Source organism: Melanerpes formicivorus, unplaced genomic scaffold (assembly GCF_026170545.1).
Source record: "Melanerpes formicivorus ecotype bairdi unplaced genomic scaffold, bMelFor1.0.p_v2 SCAF_17, whole genome shotgun sequence".
Lineage (NCBI taxonomy): Eukaryota > Metazoa > Chordata > Aves > Piciformes > Picidae > Melanerpes > Melanerpes formicivorus.
In genome coordinates this window covers 8,806,653-8,827,882 of record NW_027142369.1, presented here as the reverse complement: position 1 = coordinate 8,827,882, position 21,230 = coordinate 8,806,653, and the positions used below count along the sequence as shown (strand labels likewise).

The window sequence follows — 21,230 nt, the reverse complement described above, 5'->3', positions numbered from 1 at the left end:
ATTTAAAAATTGAACCCTATGTAAAACAAAAACAGAAGAATAATTAAAATAATAACATTAATCCCCTCCTGCCCTGAAACATGTTGGAAATGAAAGGGAGATGGAGAAAAAAGTAGGCACAAGAGGAAAAAAAAAATCATTCCTTCAAAGGATTGAAAAGAATTTTAGGGACCTGGTTTGTATGCTTAGCAAAGATCCACAAATCGATACACTGCTGAAGTGATAGGATGATCCTGGGAATAGACCATGGTGACCCTGTCTCCTTACCTTTGGCTACATGAACATCCTTTGCATCATAGAAAATGCCTTTCCTCCTTCCTGGTTAAATTTAAATGCCTGCTTCCTTAAGTCTTGCACTTGCCTAAGACTGCTTAACAACATTTTTGTATGGATTTTTCTTTCTTTGTTGAAACACATCTTGCACGGGCCAGTTCTAAAGATTTTGTTGTCAGTTAGTCAGGGTTAAAGCTCCAGATTTTCAATGTGCAGGACTAGGGGGAATTTTAGCTTTCATTTAACATGAGAGTGTGTTTTCTAGCCTCTGCAGTTCATGATAAAATCTTGGAAATACATCCTCAGGAAACTACAGACTCCAAATCCCAGCAGGCAAATAGGAAGATCTCCCTCTCCATGCAAATGAAATTATTTTTAAAGCTCAGTATTTAGAAACCATCTTTGCAGCTATGAAACATTTGGGTCTGGCAATCTCCTTTTGCTTTGACTCTCTCTTGGTATGCAACATTTCCTTGTGAGCTAAGTTTAACTCAAGAACCAGGAGAAAGTCCCTGTTTTGACCTACACCATGTTGTGTAGGCAGCGAGATGAGCCTAAAGCTGAGAGTTCAACCTTCCTGAGTATCAAGGCAGAGGTGTTGCCCCTTCCAGAGTGACTGCTGTAGGAAAACATGCAGGCTGTCAGCCCACTGACACTCCAGGAGAAATCCAATGATGATTTATGTCTGTGGATCGGAGGAATGATGTGAGCCCCACTCCAAGGAAAGGAGGAAATTCAATTACACTGCCAACAAAACCAGGGCTGTCTTCCAGCATTCAGAAACATACATACTTTCATATATTTGCCACATGGTTTTACTGTGCAGCAGCACATGTGTTGTGGCTGCGCAATGCTGAGTGAAAAGAGCACCCAAACCAAGAAATGTCGTGGGTAGTGAGGTGCCACTGGGTGGATGATGGTACCTGAGGTTGGGGGAGACATCTAGAAACAGTCATCCTCTGCCTGCCAAATAAAATGTTTGCACCTGATTGCCTTTGTGCAAGAGCAGGAGGCCAATTACCAGAACTGACCGGAGGCACTTGGGAAACTCTAGTCTTTATTTTCTTTCCCTGATTTTGTTATTGTCAGTATGTGTCCTGGTGTCACTGTCTGCAGCACAAAAGACTTAATGGAGACCAGGCCCCACTGAACCAAGCAACAAAACCATAGGAGATAATTGTAAAGAGCTTACATTGAAATCTGACAAGAGAGGCAAAGGGTAGAAGGGATAAAACATTAATCCAATCTCAGGTCTCCAAAGCCCCAAACCAGTGTCTTAACTACAAAAAACATCCCTCCTTCTATGACTTTAAGTCAACAGGGGAACAACCATTGAAAAATCAGACACGTTTTCCCACTGGTCTCCAGAAAACAATCCACAACAATGTATTTCCTGCATACATCTGTGCTTAAGAGGAAGAATTCTATAAAAAGGGATGATCCTGATAAACACATCTATGATTCATGAATAGCCTTGGAAAACAAGGAGACAATTTAGGGAGAGTCAGTTATGAATGCAAAAAGAGGTTTTCCTGGCCATAACCATAACCAGTATTTGCTCAGCAGAGAAGCAAGTGACACAAGACAATCTGCATGCAGCCAAAGGCTGATGGAAGTCTTATTTGTGCTCAGTGCACTAGAGAAGTTCAGGAACAGTTACGTAAAGATTAGCCCTGTAACGCTGCCAAATACTTTGTGTTATTATGTGCTGTGTTTGTGCCAGGCAGCCCCACATGTCAAAGCTGCCTCATAGGGCAGTTTTAACACGCACACTCGCATTTTCAGAACACTCAAAAGAGTAAAAATCCATGGAGGAACCAACCCTGACCACATTCACATGGCTGCCGCCATTGATTTCTGTCTGCTTGTACCTGCCTAAGTGCAACCAGTGTAAAGCCAGAAAGGCACACCTACAGCATTTTGGAGATGGCTGTCCTTGCCTCCCCTCCTTTGCCTGATCCATCATGTTCCTGCAGTGAATCCCAGCTGCATGGATTAAAAAAAAAAAAAAAAAAAAAAATTGCATTGCAATACAATACAAATTTAATGTTTGCTAAATAGGAAGGCTATCTAAATAACACAACAATTGGAGCTATGCAGGTCATAAGTCTAGGGAGTAGGGAGCACACAGTGTTTTCTTTTTTTTCCCCCCTCTCTGTTTTCTTCACAAAAGGTTCATTAAACAATGATTCTTTCCCCTTTAAAAATTTACGAATGAATGATGTGTTCACAAAGATGAGAAAGCAAAAAGCACTGGCTGTAGCCAGGCACAGTGCAGTCTGACACTGCAATCTCCCCCATGAGCCTTCCTCTCCCAATGTACTTTAAGCCTGACCCAAAACACTACTCCCCATAATGCCCACAACCTCATGAGAGTGAGAATTGTCAACAACCTGAATAAGTATTACATGTGTGGGATGTACCTGTCCTGGCAAAGTGTGAATGTGGAGCCCAAGACCCAGAGGAAAATAATATCTCATCAGTCCATCCTTTGATATACATTACTCAGGTCTCAGTCATGAGGATCCTACAGCCACAAAAGAAAATAAGTCTGTCTGCAAGCATAAATATAGACCTCTAAACTTGTATCAAAAGTGGTACCATCCTCTTTCAAGGCCTGGACATATCTTCATCAGTATAACCTGCCTGATGCGAAAGGGGCAATAAATAAGCAACAGTAATGACAAGGTTTTATATAGCCCTTTTTATGGGCGGGTTTCCAGTACTTTACAAAGCAGAAAATAACCCTTAGCTTCCCATTCATATTTTCTCTCCGTCTTCATAGAATCGCTCTTTTTTTTTTTCTTTTTTTTTCCCCCACATATATTTCCACATTTCTTTATCAAACCTTCTTTTTATTTTTCTATTCTCTTTATTCTCACTTAGCTTCACTTTCAGACTTTCTCCAGTTTAAGTATCTCTCCAGTTTTCCTAAAATCCTTCTTTTATTACTTAGTATTTCTTCATGTCTTTCTCTCTATTCTTTGCCTGTCTCCTTGCCTTTTCTCTCCATCTCTTCCTCTTTATCTGTTGCCTTCTCTCTTTATTCCATGATAGTGATTTTTTTTCTTCCCAGCTCTGTTTTCAAAGTCCTCTTCCCACATCCTGTTCTTTACTGTGATCATTTCACATGCCTCACACCCTTTGTCTTCCTGTGTTGTTGTTGGTTTTGTTGTTGTTGTTGTTGTTATTATTAACCGTATAATTTACTGCAATAGTGTCCAGGGATTGAATCCTGACTACCCTTTCACCATCACCACCATTGTCATCCTTCTCGGGGATCTACTTAAACAGTCAGGGATATTCCCTGTCTCAAACATCTCTTTTCCAGTTCTTATTTTTAAATTTGCAGGTAGAATCTGGCTGGAAATGGAAATGGCAGGATTAGTTTGTTCTTGTAGAGTGCTAGGAGAATGCGTTTGGCCCACACCACTGAATGGTCTTCAGGAAGGAAGTGAAGTCATTTATCACAGAGTACCTGCTAGTAGTTTCAAAGTGGACAGATTCCTCCAACAGCTACAACTCTTCCATAGTCATGTTACCAGACAACTATAGAGACAAAACCAGAAAATTCTAGACTGCCTTCAATGACTAGATGGTTGTCACCAGCAGTACTCTTTTCTAGGACCATCTGCATGTTGAAGACTCTAAGTGAAGAAATATGGAACTGCCTGGTATAGCAGACTCCATCATGGTAAGGATAATCCTCACTGAAACAGAGACAAAATGACTCAGAGCCCTTCATAGCTGTAAAGTGGGACATTTTCCTGAGTGCTTTTAAAGGATAAGGCTGATAGTAATTAGGTTTAAAAAAACCCACACCTCACTATAGAACTTTTTGGACTGCAGTGGGAGTATTTCAAGCTGCTTCTTCAGTGTAGTAAGGTATAGTTCTGTGGAATCCCTCAACTTGCTTCCACTTGCTTTGAGCTGAAGAGTGTTTTCACACAGCAAATTTTGGCCTTAGAAGGCTGAATCTTTTTTGTGGATTTCTATGTCTTTTTGAAACTGATCCTCAGAACTTTGCTTTATGGGAATGGTATCCAGGACTGAGGAAGCTGCTTCTTTATAGTTGGATAATACATACATGATGATTAGTTGTACCACCACCAAAGGAACCCCATGTAAGTGGGGGTGCTGAACTTTCCTTACTTTGACAGATTGCCTTGTGTGTCATACCTAAGAGAGGTCTTCAATCCAGAGAGCTGTGAAAGCCAGAACAAAATGAAGAAACAGGGAGGGTTGCAGTAACATAAGGAGGTAAAGTGGTCACAGGAATACTAAAACAAGGTGGGGAGGGACAGGGAAGAGAGACATAGACAGCAGATTGAAATGGAGAGTGGTAAAGTTATTAAAAAAAAAAAAAAAAGCCACTTAGAAAAAAAGATCGAAATCCTATCTCTGAGGTTACTGGTTTGGGTTTTCTTGCTTTGTTTGTTTGTTTCCTTTCTTCTTTTCATTGTTCCTTTCACCTACCCTTTTGTAGAAAAATGGGTCATAGCCCATCAGTATATGCACGTTAGGTCTTCAGCCATGTACGTGGTTATGACATGGTCAGAGTATTTTGGAGAAAATTGCTAATACACTGACGTAGATTACACCATTATGTTTTCAGTCCACAGTACCTCTCCCAGGCTTGTCCCACACTTAGATGCACATTGTATTAACTTGGCTACTTCCATATGCTTCCATCCTATTTTTAGTAATAAATGATGGATATTTAAACTGTTTCCACACAAATATGGAAGGATAAATCCGAGGCTTCAGCCAAATCTACACAGTCTGGCCAGTAGCAAAGAAAGTTTTTCTGATATCACAGTTTTCTTTCCTGGGCTATATTGCGTATGTGAGTTTTACTTGGAAATTTTGAAGGAGAGAATTTTGGAGAGCAGATCTGCAGCTGTCCCATAGACCAGCACAATGGCAAGACTGTTTTGTTTGTGAGGAAATTTTTTTGTACTAATACAACATGTTTTGTTGCCACTAGCAGAGATATGTATTCATGCTGTGCATCCTCAGCTGTATAAAAAATACATCAAGAGGGGTTTTATTATTATTATTTTGTAAAGAGAAAGAGAAAAATAATGAAACTTAATATGTTTGAAATGTTTGTAAATTTTTAAACATGAAAACACAGCAACCTGTAGCTCAAATTATTAACTTAGCATACAACATTGAAAGAAGAAAAGTTATTATTGCACCCAAGAAATAGGGATGGATGGAGAAATAGAAGATAAATTAAAGGGGAAAGGCTGTTATTTTCATATACTCCATTTCTGACATAAAAATTGGGATTTTTTTTCTGTTAAATATTGATGTGCACAAAATCATAGTTAGGTCTAAATGTCTTAGTCATGACAGGGGGTTAAAAAAAGAGAATATTTGAGAATAATATGAATTAAAAAGGCAAGTTAGTTTAAATTTCTGTTTGGTAGGGCCTGAGGCCTACAACTCCGATGGGAATACACTGTAGCCGGAGGGCTGATGAATGCCCTTAATGAAGTTGGACAACCTGGAATACATGCATAAAATGATTTTAAATATTGATATGATGTCATTGTGTGTCTGAAGATATTGAAATGTTCATTTTCGGAGCTAGATGTTGTGTCTAATTTATTGTGGGGAGCAGAATGATTATTTAGATTTTTTTAATGTAGCAATAAACCAATTATGGGATTTAGGAAGAGAAAAAAATATTCACGCTTCTTGGAGAGCAAAATGCATGTTACAATGGAAATCACTCAGAGAAGCTTATACCAGCAGATATTAAGAAATGCACTTCCCCTTTTTTCTCCCTGATAATTGAAGTAATGAACTTATAAAGTATGCAAAGTAAAAAGACCCTTTGCCCAGTGTTAATTATATTTAACCTACTCTCTGTATATAGGAGAAGAAGCAGCTTAAATATATCACTGGGGACAACTAACTCACCTCTATATTCTGGATGTGTCTATTATAACATTTCCATGACATTGCGTCGTTTTCAGAACAATTCTTACCATGAAGAGGAGACGTGGTGTTATAACGGTACCCTCAGTTCCGTTGTGATATGAAAGTTTTTACGGAGGATGCCTCAGGGCAGCTGTCTGACTCGTGTGTTCAGTATTATGTCTGTATAACACACAGAGGTAGAAGTGTATTAAAGGCAGAGCCATTGCAGTCTGCTGTAGGTTGCTGGTGCTAAGGTCTGCTGCTGCTGATCCCCAGATCAACATATAAAAAGAAATTACTTTCAAAAAATTACTAGGATACTTTTTTTCACATGCAAGCAAGAATAAAAACTTTCTCATTGAGCTGGTCCTATGTGCACCTTTCACATCAGTGATTTAAAACAACGTGACATAGTTAAGCACATACCTAACTCAAAGCATATCACTGAAGCTGTTTCTCTGCACAAAGATGGGTAGCTGTGCTGAATCGTGACCTCTGTGATTACAGACACACTGTTATATCAAATAGATCCTTTAAAGGACATACGCACTGCACTCTCTTGTTACACTTAACAAATCACAAACACTAGAAATACTGCCTGTGACATAAGAAGAGCTCTTCCTGTGTCCAGACTTGAGTTGGGCTCCAGAATGGGCAAAGTATTTTTAGAAATGCAATGGTGAAACTACGAGAGAAGCCTTCTCCCACTGGACATTCATCCTCTTCCTGCCTCATATAGACCAACAACTGGATGGGCAAATCAGGCAGAGAGAGGAAAACCTTGAATATGCCTGGAACCAGTCATCAAATATGACAAAGATCTAGAAAAAGCAGAACTAAGGGGCAGCATAGCTGAGGGCAAAGGATAGGTGAGAAATTCATGGGTTTTAGTGATCAAGGTAAATAACTGAGCTGAATTTGGCAGAGGTACATAAGGCCACAAAGCACCCAGTGGAAGTACACGGGCATTGATTAGTCCTCTTCCCACATTGTCAGAAGAAACAAACCCACTTTTTTCACAGATTAACAGAACTGTACAAATTTTCTACTGCAACATTGTTTAAAGAGACAAGAAAAACCCTAGTCATTTTAGAAGGATTAAGAAAATTTATAGAGTATAGCTTAATTCTGGATAAAAACTCTGACTCAGAAAATTGCTAAACCATTGATCATCAGGAAAAAAAAAAATGCCTTTTGTGTCTCTTGTTTCCTCTTTTCCCCCCTACTCATCCATTGCTGTTAATGTCAAATAATAAACAGTACTGCCCAAGCTCCTGTGAGGATGTACAAAATACATAGAACATTTGAATGTGTTTTAGTTCATCTCTACCAACTAGTCACTGAGAAATGAGCTGATTCCTGCCATTCATGACCCATATCATCCCAAGAGGAGCAACTGTCAACAGTGAGTTAGAGACTGAGCACAGCAGAAAGCATAGTGACTCTAAAGGCTCATTCTTTGTGTATGCGTATGTGGGCTTCCATGTGAACATTCACAGGCTAGCCCAGTCCCCAGTCCTTGTTCAAGCATTCTCAGCTTCCCTGAGAAGTGATGTTTCACATTATGGCTCAGCAACTATTTGTTTCTTGAGTTTTATGTCATGTGATACACCTATTTAAAACTAATTTCAATTAAGGAATGGATCACATTTCAGGATGATTCCAGCTAACCTTTTTTTCTGAAATGATTGCCCTGGAAAGAGCAGTGTTGGGACCTCAATTTGGTAATCAAATAGCCAAACTATGTGATTAGAGCATATCAAATTAGTTACTGTTCACCAGCTGACACCTCTAACTAATGCCTCCTGCCACTAATTGACTTTATTTCCACTTCCTTTAATGTGGCTACCTGTTTTCAAGCTCTTAACTGGATTTACATGCCTTTCAGCTTGGTCTTTCTGCTAAACATACTTCCTGCTTTTCACTTATGCCTGCCAGAAACTCTCTTTACCCACCTCTTTTCTCTCTTGTCTTGCATACACTTAAGCTTCATCTCTCAAATAGACAAGTGTCATCACTCTGACCAATATGCAATGACACATTGTGAAAATTTAGGGCAAGAAGGCAAGGGAGCTCTGTCTTTGAATAGGATGGTGTCCAAAATCAAACAAACAAAAAGTCTGGGCTCGCTGAGTGACCATAGGAAAAGGTCAGGACTCCAATTGCAGGGAGCTTACTAAATTTCACCATCTCTGTCTTAAGGGGTGAAACATGGCCAGGAATGCTGAATCCTGCCTGAATCCTGCACATTCTCACTTCAGACTCGTTAAATATGGACACTCAAAACACCCCCTCTCCATTGCCTGCCCCTTGCACTGCCTGTGTGTGCAGAGCAGGCATAAGGCAACCCAGAGAAGACAACTTTAGCTGGGACAGACCAGTCCTGCCCCACAGGGTACTGGCAGCACTCGTCTCTGTAAGAACATATGCTACAGTTTTGCCCAGCTACTGCACTATATGCTCCAGGTTATCTCACACAAACCAGAGCAACCCCCAAGGAGCTGTAAACAGCACAAGCAGAGCCAAGAGTGCTACACTTCTCTCCAAGTTGTGCTGCATAACACAACAGCCTTGCCCTCACTGCTTGTAAATGGCAGACTGGCTACTTACACAATCTGGATCAGGCTGCCTCTTGTATTTGGATTAAGACTTTTAAGGCTAATGAATGTCGCTCACCATTCATAGAAAGTTTCACTGTATACATACATTACTAAGGAAAAACACTGCACATCAGCATGTCTCACTACTAATATGGGATACAAAGGAATTTTAAAAGTACTTCAGCAATGACAATTTTTTTCCTGGAAAGAACATAAGCATGGTAAGGAACTATTTTAAAAAATAAAAATGAAAATACTTTAAAGTGTTCCTAAATGCCAACACTGTCTTAAAATAGTGTTTATATATTTAGAATAGAAATGTAATATTATTGCTCTAAAATTACAATCACAAAACAGAAAAGCAGCATTGTTTTAATGCTCTTAAGATTGAAGGAACAAACATTAATTCATTTATTCATCTGGAAAAAAAAAATCTGAATAGAATTGTAATTCAGAGTGAATGTGAAAACGTGTTTCAATTCATATTTTACTTTTGACAATTGTATTGTAGCATATACAATTCCAGAATTATTTAATGTATGTCATTTCTTCTTTTACAAGACAACTGAAAATCTTTCTACAATGTGAGCTGAAGTAAAATTCTCATTCCTAATCTTCCTAAAGAATTGTGTCCACTCAGCTAGTCTTTCTTATTTGTATAAAAATTACATCTCTATTTTCTAATAATCAGCAATCATAATTAGAAATTATGGACAATGGAATTTGCCCAAAGGGCTGCAAAATTTGTAGAATATTTGCAAGACTGGTATAAAAAGCACATAGGGTAATATATATTGCAACATATTGTCTAGGTTGTCTTAGGAGGAATCACTGATACAACTGAGTAAGTCAGTACTGGCCTTGATGGAATAGCATTGGCACAAAAGAAATAATGCAGTAGCGCACTTTCAAAATAAAAGCTAATAGAGGGCAATATAATAGATATTACCCAGGTTATAATACCCTTTTTCTTATGCATACCACTTCATTCATGCACATCAGGATGTGGACAAGCTCAGAAGAGAACTTGTGGGAGGAAAGGGGGAGGATGAGTCATGAGGGTTTGTCTGTGAACAGATGAATTTGATTCACAAACTAAACTTCTCAGGCCCCAGTGCAAAGTACCACTTCAGCAACACCAAAGGTGAATTTTAAGGAACTTTCTCAAACTAACCAGTTTTCCAGTACTCCGTATCTGCCCCAGAGTTTTGTTTCTTCTCTACAGTTCTCTTATCTTCATCAGGAAAGTCTTATACTGGTAAATGCCTGAGGGCAGTAACCCTTGAGACAGATCTGAATTTATTCAAACAACTGTTCACTCCTGAGAACTTTGGCTGGATCTGGATAATTTAGCAGAAAAGGGGGGGGGGGGGGGGAAGCTGTGTTTGTGTTTATTCACATTTGTTACACATTTGTGTTGCTTTTGTGCAGCAGCCTCACCATACTGTAACTTCATAGGACCATTACACCCCTGTACCCCAAAACTTGCAGCCAGTGCTTCTGGCTAAGAAATTCAAATTACACTGAGAGAAGGAAGGACAGGTCTCTGCAAGGTCTTATACTTTGCTTAGTGTTTTGTTTCCTAACATCTGGACTGTAAACCCCTCAGATTCCTGAATCAGCCCCTTCAGAATCTTAGTTTAAAATTGTTTACCACCCTTTCACAGAACCAGTTTCTTTGTATGTATGAGTGCCATATCCATGCACAACTGACATAAGAATACTTCTAGCTATAAGGCAGAGGTCTGTATCTCTGTTGTCCTGCATCTTCAGGCAGCCATTTACGTCACCAGGATGCAGATACTAAATATTACCATTGCTATCAGGCATTGCCTCACACCCATGCTGTGCTCACCTAAACAGCTATATAAGATGCATGGCAAAAGACAATCAGCCCCCAAGTCTCTGGGCAAAGTACATACCTCTCAATTCTGTCATTGATTTGTCATGAGATGTATACTCCAGTAGATGATTCAGATGAGGATCCTTTAGGAAGAGTGTGGTCAGATTGACCTGACTTTCATTGAGCTGACAGCCTGGTGAAGAAAGTTAAACTGAATATCAAAATCATCAGCAAAAACCTCCTCTTTCTTTGATTGTACAGTTTAAGAGGAGCCATTCAAGCTCAATTTATTCTCTGCACAGGAACTTCATTGATTATCTCAGACATTCATGCAGGAAGGAAGATGAGATAAGAAGAAAGTTTTTTATTTTTTTTTTTTTAAGTGATTGCAAGATGGAGAAAACTGCTTTGTGAGTGTAATATATACCATGAAGTTCCCTTTGTGTAATCTGCTATTGAAAAGTGAGAAGAGTTTACCTTTTCTGAACAAAAGAAACATTAGAGATGGGCTGATGATTACCCAGGGCAGAGGTATGAATACTAGGATTAGGATATATATTCAGATATAAGATTAGCATACAAAAAATAAGTTTTTTTTGGGAAAATATTGCAGAGTTTCACTCATTGTCTTCTACTGTCAATCACCAGCATTGGGAAGAGAGACCAATCATTATTCATTTTTGCTCCAAAGGATATTATGGTTTGATCTCCAGCTATCAACCCTAATGGGGATTTCCACTGACTGAGAGAGGAAATCAATGCTGATTCAAGACTGCTGCCACAAATAAAGTCCACGAGGAGACCTCATTGTGGCTTTCCAATATCCAAAGGGGGCCTACAGGAAAGCTGGTGAAGGACTTTTTAGGGTGTTGAATAGTGATAGGACAAGGGGAAATGGATCCAAACTAGAGGAGGGTAGATTTAGATTAGATGTCAGGAAGAAGTTCTTCACCATAAGGGTGGTGGAACACTGGAACAGGTTGCCCAGAGTGGAAGTGGAAACCCCATCCCTGAATGTTTTTAAGGCCAGGCTGGATGTGGCTCTGAGCAACCTGATCTAATGGAGTGTGTTCCTGCCCCTGGCAGGGTGGAATTGGAACTAGATGATCCTTGGGGTCCTTTCCAACCCTGACAATTCTGTGATGGAGATGGGTTGTCAGTTATGTTCCACCAAAATCAAATGGATGTTCCACCAAAATCAAATGGATGCTCCACCAGTCCTTCTCCAGTATACAGGGAAATACAGGACTGCAAACCTGAACTCTGGGAACACACATAGAGGTTACTGGGAAGTGTGAGAAAGCAGTACATGTTTTATCTGAACTTTGATGATTTTAGTATGAATTGAATGGATTAAATAGAAACCCTGGGAGGGACTTTCAAGTCAGTAGCTGGAATGCAGTTACCCCTTCATAGAAAACGTCATACTTCCTAAAGGAGTCAAGGTGTACTCTTTCACAGGAGGGCAATTCTTATGTATTGATTATGAAGGGATTTTAAGTTTATAAATTTCTTAGAGTACCAAAGAAATCTTCAAAGGCAACATCTTACGCAGGCAAGCTTTTTATGGGCACACATTTTGAAACACGTTTCAACTGAGGACAACTAATTATTGTATGAGATGAAACCAGAGGGCACAAGAAGGCTCAATCAAAACACCTTTGAGCTTTTTTGATCTTGGTATTTCCCTGTATCATTCCAGTCCACTGGTGCAAGCCAAAGTGACACATATAATGCATCAGTCATGAGTAGCACTAAAAAGTTATAGTTTGTGCTCTTAGTTGTAATACCTCTGCTGACAACAGCTGAGGACTGCCCTGAGGTCCTCCAGAATAGCTGCATCAGAAAAATAGTTACACCACAGCCCTCTGCAACCAGCTGAGCTGTCTTGAAATCTCAGTTACAAAACATCTGGAAAGTGAGATTAACCTAACCTGTATCTTATAACAAAGAGCATATCTACTGTCCCAGCTAGACAAATGTGAAATAAACCAGCAGAATCATTCCTACTTCACAGGTTATTTCTACAGGGTCACAGAAGAGCTGCTTGTAGCTATTTCAGGAAGTAAGAGCTGCAAGGCAACTGAAAGTGTGAGTGTGCCTCAGGGAGGAGTTTATCAGACCAGTATGTGTACTGTATCTTCTATATATGCTTATACTGGTGTTAGATTTTTGTGTAAGTATAGGCCATAGAGCACAGAAGTAGGGGACTCTTGAATTCTGATGTTCTCTCTACATTAAATCCTTTGGCTTTGGTCAAATCTCCTAACATTTTTTATTTGTATCATTTATCTTCACAAATGCAAACAAAACTATACCTTCTATGTCATACAATCATACAACCATATGATGATTTGTGTTGGAAAGGAGCATAAAGATCATCTAGTTTCAAACTCATAGCAGGGACAACTTTCACTAGGTCAGGTTGCTCAAAGCCAAATCCAGCCTGGCCTTGAACTCTTTCTTGGAGGGGGCATCCACAACTTATTTCCACAATCTGTTCCAGTGTCTCACCAGTCTCACAGTAAAGAATTTATTCTTAATACCTAATCTAAATCCTATCACTATACTCCCTGATAATGAGCCCTTCCCCATCTTTCCTGTAGGCCCCCTTAAAGTACAGAAGGCCACTATAAGGTCTCCCTTTTGCTTTTTCCACACTGAACAGCCCCACTACTCTCATTGTGTCCTCACAGGGAAAGTACTCCAGCCCCTGGTGCTTTTCATGGCCCTCCTCTGAACCCACTCAGTCAGGTCTGTGTCTTTCTTACACTGGGAGCCTCACAGTTGAGCGCACTACTGCAGGTGGAGTCTCATCAACCAGAGAGGAGGTGGAGAACACATCCCTCGACCAGCTGGCCACATTTCTTTTGATGCAGCCCAGGGTACAGCTGGCCTTCTAACTGCAAGAATACATTGATGGCTCATATTCAGTTTTTCATTCACCAACACCCCCCAAGTCCTTCTCTGCAGGACTCTCAGGCTATTCTCTGCCCAGCTTGTATTTGTGCTTGGGATATCCCTGATGCAGGTGCAGGACTTTGCACTTGGCGTTGTTGAACTTAATGAGGTTCACATGATCATGTCATAGTATTGCTGAATGTTTGTATACTACTGCTCATTTTACCACAGGTTTATGCAGATGTAGCATTTCCCAGAAAAAGCTTGTAGAGAAGATGTATCATGACACACCTTTTGAAAGCTCAGTACAAGGTACAATATTCATGTTTTGCATTTCTCTGGCACTTTCATGCAGGGTGGGATGTTTTCTAATATTTATCATCTCCCAAACATTCTGAAGCTGACAAATCCAGCATTATTAAATAGATACTTAAAAAAAATTACTCAGTTGCTAAACCAATCGCTGTAGGTTGCAGCTCAAAATGAAGTTGGAAATCTGCACCTTTTAATAAAACAATCTGCTTGAGAGCTGATGATATTTGGTTATGGAATTTATCTGTAAATATAATTAAAAATTCAATGAGAGAGTGCTCTGAACTGAGGGGTAAATATTCAGCACAATGCAGAGTGCTCAAGCTACATGATTCCCATTATCGTTAATGGGAGTCCTACAGCTAAATCCCCAAGCATCACGCTAAAAATTTACCCCCTAGTGTTTGCAGATGGAACAAAAGGATTATTGTACATACCAGCAGAAAATAAAGTTAACACTGACATTTTGACCAGAAAGCTTCCATCAAGATTGATCGGTGAAAGATTTAGCCGGCTAATTCCCCCACAGAACATTTCTTTGGGGTTTCTTCCATCTAAAAAGGCATTCTTGATTTTTAATTAATTTCTATTTACTGGTTTTCATGTCATTATATCTCTCTGGCTTCCTACCAGAACACTTCTCCCTGCTTCACCCCAGTCTTCCTGGCTTCAGCATGCACAATTTCTGGCCTCTGAACCTTAAGCATAATGGACATAAGGACAGAAGAAATGTACATGTGCCAACAACCTTTCAGCTGAGTTAGCAGATTTACCCAGTAATAAAATGCTGCAGGGGACTTTGAAAGCAATTAAAAAGTTAAGGGGGAGGGGAATTCACGTAAGTAACTTCATTCTTTCCTGGTTTGCACCTTCTGGTTGTCTTGGTTTGGGACTACCAGCTGTCAGGTGTCCCTAACACCACTGAAATCAATGATAATTGAGTTTAAGCCTGATCCTGCCAGAAGATTTAACAAGCACCCTTGATTAGGTATGGACTGGAGCAAAGCAACACAATCCTCTCACTTTTGTAGGTGCTTTTTGATAATTCTTTCTTAAATAGTAGAAATTATGTTTCTGATCCATCTTTAAAGATACAAATATACATATAAGCACACATGTACTTAAAAATCAGAGAAAACCTCTAAAAATCACATTTCACATATTTACAGATTGCATCAAGTTTGAAGGGACCCTCAAAGGTCATCTTGTACAACCCCCATGCAGTGAGCAGGGAGATCTCCAACTAGATCAAGCTGCCTAGGTCCACATCAAGCCTGATATTGAGTGTCTCTGGGGACAGGGCCTCAACCACATCCTTGAGCAACCTGTTCCACTGTTTTACTACCATTACTGTCAAGAATTTCCTCATTATGTCCAACCTTAATCTACCCTCCTCCAGTTTAAACCCATTGCCTCTCATCCTATTACTACAAGCCCTTCTAAACAATGCATCCCTAGCCTTCTTGTAGGTCCCCTTCGGATATTGAAATGTAACTGTAAGGTGTCCCCAGAGCCTTCTCCTCTCTAGGCTGAAAAATTCCAATTCTTTCAGCCTGTCTTGGCAGGGCAGATGCTTCAGCCCTCTGGAACCTCTCCAGCTGGTCTATGTCTTTCTTATGTTAGGGGCCCCAGAGCTGAACACAACGCTCCAGGTGAGGTCTCACCAGAACAGAGTAAAGGAGCAAAATCCCTTTTCTCAGCCTGCTGGTCGCACTTCTTTTGATGCAGCCCAGGATATGATTGGCCTTCTGGGCTGCCAGTGATCATTGTGGGCTCAAGTCCAGCTTCTCCTCCACCAGCACCCTCAAATATTTTTCTGCAGGCCTGCTCTCAATTTCGTCATCCCCTAGCCTATATTGGTATGAAGGATTGCCCAGACCCAGGTGCAGGACCATGCACTTTGCTTCCTTGAACCTCATGAGAATCTCCTCAGCCCACCTCTCCAACCTGTTCAGGTCCCTCTGGATGGCATTCCATCCTTCAGCCTTATCAATCACACTACTCGGCTTGGTGTCATCTGCAACTTTGCTGAGGATACCCTCAATCTCGCTTTCAATGTCATTGATGAAGATATTGTACAGCACTGATCCCTATAGAGACAAGAGGGACACAACTTGTCACCGTCTGCATCTGGACATTGAACTGTTGACCACTACCCTTTGTATGCAATCATCCAACCAATTCATTATCTACTGGACAGTCTACCATCAAATCCATCTCTCCATCTTAAAGAGACTGATGTTGTGGGGTACTGTGACAGAGACTTTACAAAAGTTCAGAGAGATGACATCTGTTGGTCTTCTCTTGTCCAGTCATGTAGTTATACCATCATAGAAAGCCACTAGGTTGGTCACACAGGCCTTTCCATTCTTGATTTCACTAACTTTATCTCAAAAATAGCCAAAGGGATGTTTATCCTTTGTAAATGGTACTGCAGTCTTGAGTGAATTTTTATGGGTGAGTTTTAAAGCCCTCAACAATAGGGGCTTATAATGGAAATATTGATAGACCGTTATTACGGGGGGGGGGGGGGGTCATAAACAGAATGAGATTTGATTTTATGTAACATTCTTCATACAAAATACCACAAAGTATTCTACAGTAAGCATCAATTGCAAGATAAAGCAAAGGGAAAGGCAAAATTTCATTTGCTTTAGTAAAAAGGAAATAATTCCTTACAGTATAACACAAATAAAAGTGCAAAATTCCTTCTTCTAGGTTTTTCTGTAGGAAGCCCTTAGGAGGCCGAGAATACATAAACAAAATGTACCCTTCTCTCCAAAATTCAATATTTCAATTCCTAGCTCCTCTCTTTATATACACTTGATGTTCCTTTACATATCTTGACAAGGACTTTTGTTAAATACTCTGTCAGGATCAGGCCTAAACTCCTGAACTGTCATTGATTTCAGCCGGGCTAAGGACACCTGACAGCTTGTACCCTTGTAGCCCCGACCCAAGAAGAGCAGAAGGTGCAAACTAGGAATAAGTGAAGTTGCTTGTGTGAGTTCCCCTCCCCCTCAACTTTTTTAATCACCCCTAAAGTCCCCTGCAGCATTTTACTACTAGGTAAATACTATAATGAAAAAGTGTCTACCTGATACAAGCCACATGGGCAAAGACAGCTATTAAAACTGAAATGATTTATTTTGTAACAATCCAAGGTAGAACTCTTTAACTCTAGGTATAGCAACCCCTCCATTTCTGCTTGCCTCATTTGCATAGGTAATTGACAGCTTGTTAACAGCTCATTAGGAACACTGAAAACCATGTGACAGATACAAACCTAGTGCTAGAGGGGAGAAAATCTGTGAATTACAGTATATTGAAAACTCAATCAGATCCAGAATTACAGGTCACAAAACAAGCTGATTATTTTATTAGGGTAAAAAAAAAAAAAAAAAGAAAGGTTAACATATCATTTTTTGACCTGTATTTTTAAGCTAGCAGGCTACAAAGTAATTAATTAAGAATCTGCTTGTGGTGTGAGCTACTATCCCCTGCAATGGGCAGGTTTAAGAATGATATAAGGCTAATATATTAGGACAAGTAATAATTGCTAAGAAAATTTTATAACATTATAAAGTCTTGGTGTGGTGTTCAATTTTGGTTTTGGAATATACATTTCTCAGAAAAGCAAGTGACTTACAGACACTGCAATTTTAATATTCAGTAACAGAAAAATCTGAGGAGTAATTTGATTTTAGTCTATAAAAAGAAGATAAGTATTTTGATTTGCACATTCTTACTATCCATAAATTTTGATGTGCTTTTTTTTTTTAAGACATTTGAATATAAACAGTGCAAATAACAGTTATATCAGCAAATCTACTTTTTGTATTAAACACACACACCATAATCTTGCTTTTCTAGCACTGCTAGCAGAAATACAGTAGCCTGTAGAAATAAAATGGTCTTCTTGCAAAAACTCTCCCTTTCCTTGAAACCCAATATAGATTCCTTATAGCTCAAGTGACATTTGCTAGTGAGGACAGAGCTGACCAGCTACATTCTGTTCTGTAGAAGAAACCAGTAAGCCATATGATTTGAGATTTTCTTTGTTCAGACACCACTGGCTTATAAATTCTTCAATCAGCCCTCTGAAAAAAAAACAAAAACCAAAACATCAACAAAACGTGACCACATCTAAAATCCTGACTATCTAGCAAAAGGAACAACAATGTTAGGGTGCTGGATTATCAAAATCCCCTAGTGCTCGTTCACCAGAGGGTTATGCTGTTTCAGTTCAAGAGGTGCTCTACTTCAATATGAATACATATATGATATTTAGATAAGTCCCACAAAAATAACTTCTTATAGTGTTTCTTATCTGAAATAAAGAGTCTAGTTCTGTACTATGAATATAGCCGTATGACTACAGTACTCTGGCTGGTGTGGATAAAATCTCTTTATGTGGACATTGTTTAAGAGTGATTAAGGAATCAGTGAACTGCAAATACAAAGTAAGTTACTCTTTTAAGTCACTTCAGCACTTTTGAAAGCTCCATCTTTAGTCTTCATTACGAATAAAGCCAATCAGGCTGTTGTGCCCCCAGCATTAATTACACTGATGCCTGCACCAGTGAAGTTGCACTGTTGTAGCTACAGCGATATAAAGTTCTAGTGCAGACACGCTCCAATGATATGAAGAATTTTAACACACAGTACAACTGACCCCATCTTTGCACTGAGCTTAGGTAAGGCATGATCCACATACAGTGAAGAAAAATTAGCTCTGTTTCTGCACATGAGAAGGTATCAACTGAGGATTTTTGTCCAAAGAACAAGTCAGTATTCAGTATTCAGTATCACTAAGGTTGGAAGAGACCTCAAAGGTCATTGAGTCCAACCTGTCACCACAGACCTCATGATTAGAGTAGGGAGGACACTACTGCCCACTGCAGGCTTGAACTCACGACCTTCCCATTAGGGGTCTGATGCGCTACAAACTCAATGTATGACTGGTAAAAAGCCATGTCAGTTGAAGAACAGTCAGAGTTCGGGATCGTAATTAAGCAAGCCATCCTAGCATGGAAAATAAAAGATGGTAAAGTCGCCACAGGTGAGAATAAGAAATAGGTAAAACTTAGACTCAAACCCAAAAAATCAATTACATACCTTTTCCTTTGACCATACCAGTACAAAACAAGGCAAACACAGTGTTTGGAAATAGGACTCATACCTGAGTACTGAGACAAATGTCTCTGGGAAATGGCTTGATCTTGGGATTTTCCCCATGATGTGTTTCAGTTGTGTATATAACTTCAATATTAATGTTCTTTGAGACTCAGAGTTTGTTTCTAAATATTTTTTTTTTTTTTTTTTTTTTTTTCCTCCTTGGATGTTCAAGTGAGAATCCCACTTTGATTTGATTCCTGGAGGGCAAAGATAAACACTGAAAATCAGTAACTAAAATATTTCGAAATGCAGATCACTTTCCAGTTACAATGGACTGAATTACTGCTCAAATTCTGGGAATATATTCTTTTTCTGCATTAACCACTTAGTCAAACCTTGTAAGTAGATGACATGATAAAATGAAGTTTGAACTTTTTCTGTAGATTAATTCTCTGACTTATGACAAGAGAATTCTAGTTTTCATTAACTTAAGTGCCATTTCCTTAGGACTTTTCTTTTTACAGTTTCTAATCTACAGCTTTGTAATGACCTGGTCTCAGGAACATATTAGCCTATGTTTCTCTTTCTTCAGTTCTCAACCAAGAGGCATACCAACTTTTCAGAAAAGGAAAAGGGCTGCTTCACTTTGGCTTCCAGCTCTTGAACATAGATTTGATCTTGTTACTGAGAGTGTTTGATACTCAACCCATAGCCAACTTGTTTGAGTGTTCATGTTTCAGTGTCACTGGTAAAAAGTCTCCAGCTTGTACAATATTCCTATACTCTTCCTTACAATAGAGTATGCTGCTGTCAAGTAAAGATTTGTTTCCAGAGTGCCAACCCAGCACAAACGATATCTTTTGACATCCAGGTGTCCAAGCACAGTGTTATACTTGAGGGAACAGGAATGGGAGGAATTACCTGGAAGATTTTTTAGGAACCATGGGTTAGAATTTTGGCTTTACACCTGTGTGGTACTATTGTTTTGAGCACAACCAAGTAATTCTTCATCTGTTCACATCATAACTTTGTACAACAGCACCTGTCCTGTAGTATGTTTCTACTGTCCTTGCCAGAGGGGCAAGTGCATTTGCCTACCAGCTTCCTTCTAGTTTTTCAGTTTCCAACTGTCATCTTAGTGTGACCTTAATACAGATAACTGATTAGGGGACTTGAGCATCTCCCCTGTGAAGGTAGACTGGGAGAACTGGGGCTGTTTAGTCTTGAGAAAAGAAGACTGAGAGGGGATCTCATCAATGTCTATAAGTATCTCAGGGGTGGGTGTCAAGTGTAGGGGTCCAACTTCTTTTCAGTGGTGTACAGTAATAAGACAAGAAACAATGGATACAAACTTGAACATAGAAGGTTTCACCTTAGCATGAGAAGAAACTTCTTTACAGTGAGAGTGACAGAACACTAGAACAGGCTGCTCAGAGAGGTAGTGGATTTTTCTTCTCTGGAGACCTTCAAAACCTGCCTGGATGCATTCCTGTGCAGACTACCCTAGGTGTTCCTGCTTTGACAAGGGGGTTGGATGATGATCTCTGGAGGTCCCTCCCAACTTCTAACATTCTGTGATTCAGTGATTCTATAGTTCTGTAAATAGCAGATTGATTTCTTTTATTAGCTCATTCCTATAGATATACATTCTTTGTACTTTTTATTATTGAGAAAAAAAGATTAATTAAAATATATCTGTAAATTTAACTCCTGCTAACTTTTCTAGTGCATCAGTAAACATTTATATACAGGCTTCTAAAGGGCAATATTCCCTGCTGCCAGTTTTACAGGGTACTTACTGAGAACATCTCTTTTTTGCATGGCTGGTTGTACATTTAAGTGACATTGTGTATTTTTAGCTCTATGCCCAATGCACTTCCACCAGGTTGCAAAAATGCCTGGGCCAGGAAGTAAGAGGAAGGAAAATGCACATTTAGAAGCAATGAATTCAAACTTTCAAGTCCATTCCTCAGGTATTCAATTTCCTTTTAGCTGGACAGCTTTAGGCATCTCATGCTTTCCTAAATATTCATCTTGTTTAAACAAATAATGTAAATAGATGTAATATGTGCAAAGGTCTCTCTAGGAGTCTGGAGGAGATAAAGAGCTTCTTCAAAGCCTGGGAAATAAGAGCAGATTTCAATACTGACTGACAAATTGATAACAAACCAAATAAGCCCTTTCTAAGAATATCTGACATCCAAATTTGCAAAAGCCACAAGATGCCTTGCAATGTCAGAAGGCACATTTTG

The 21,230-nt window shown here is 39.5% G+C and overlaps 1 long non-coding RNA gene across 1 annotated transcript; it reads right to left on the bottom strand.

The window, feature by feature from the left end:
* Positions 1–2,192: 2,192 nt before the first annotated feature.
* On the bottom strand, positions 2,193–19,229 carry LOC137446506 (uncharacterized). Its single transcript, XR_010988661.1, has 4 exons — positions 19,043–19,229; positions 10,727–10,840; positions 6,273–6,384; positions 2,193–2,259 (listed from the first exon to the last, which is right to left on the bottom strand). It is a non-coding gene; the product is annotated as an uncharacterized lncRNA (long non-coding RNA).
* Between the last annotated feature and the right edge of the window lie 2,001 nt (positions 19,230–21,230).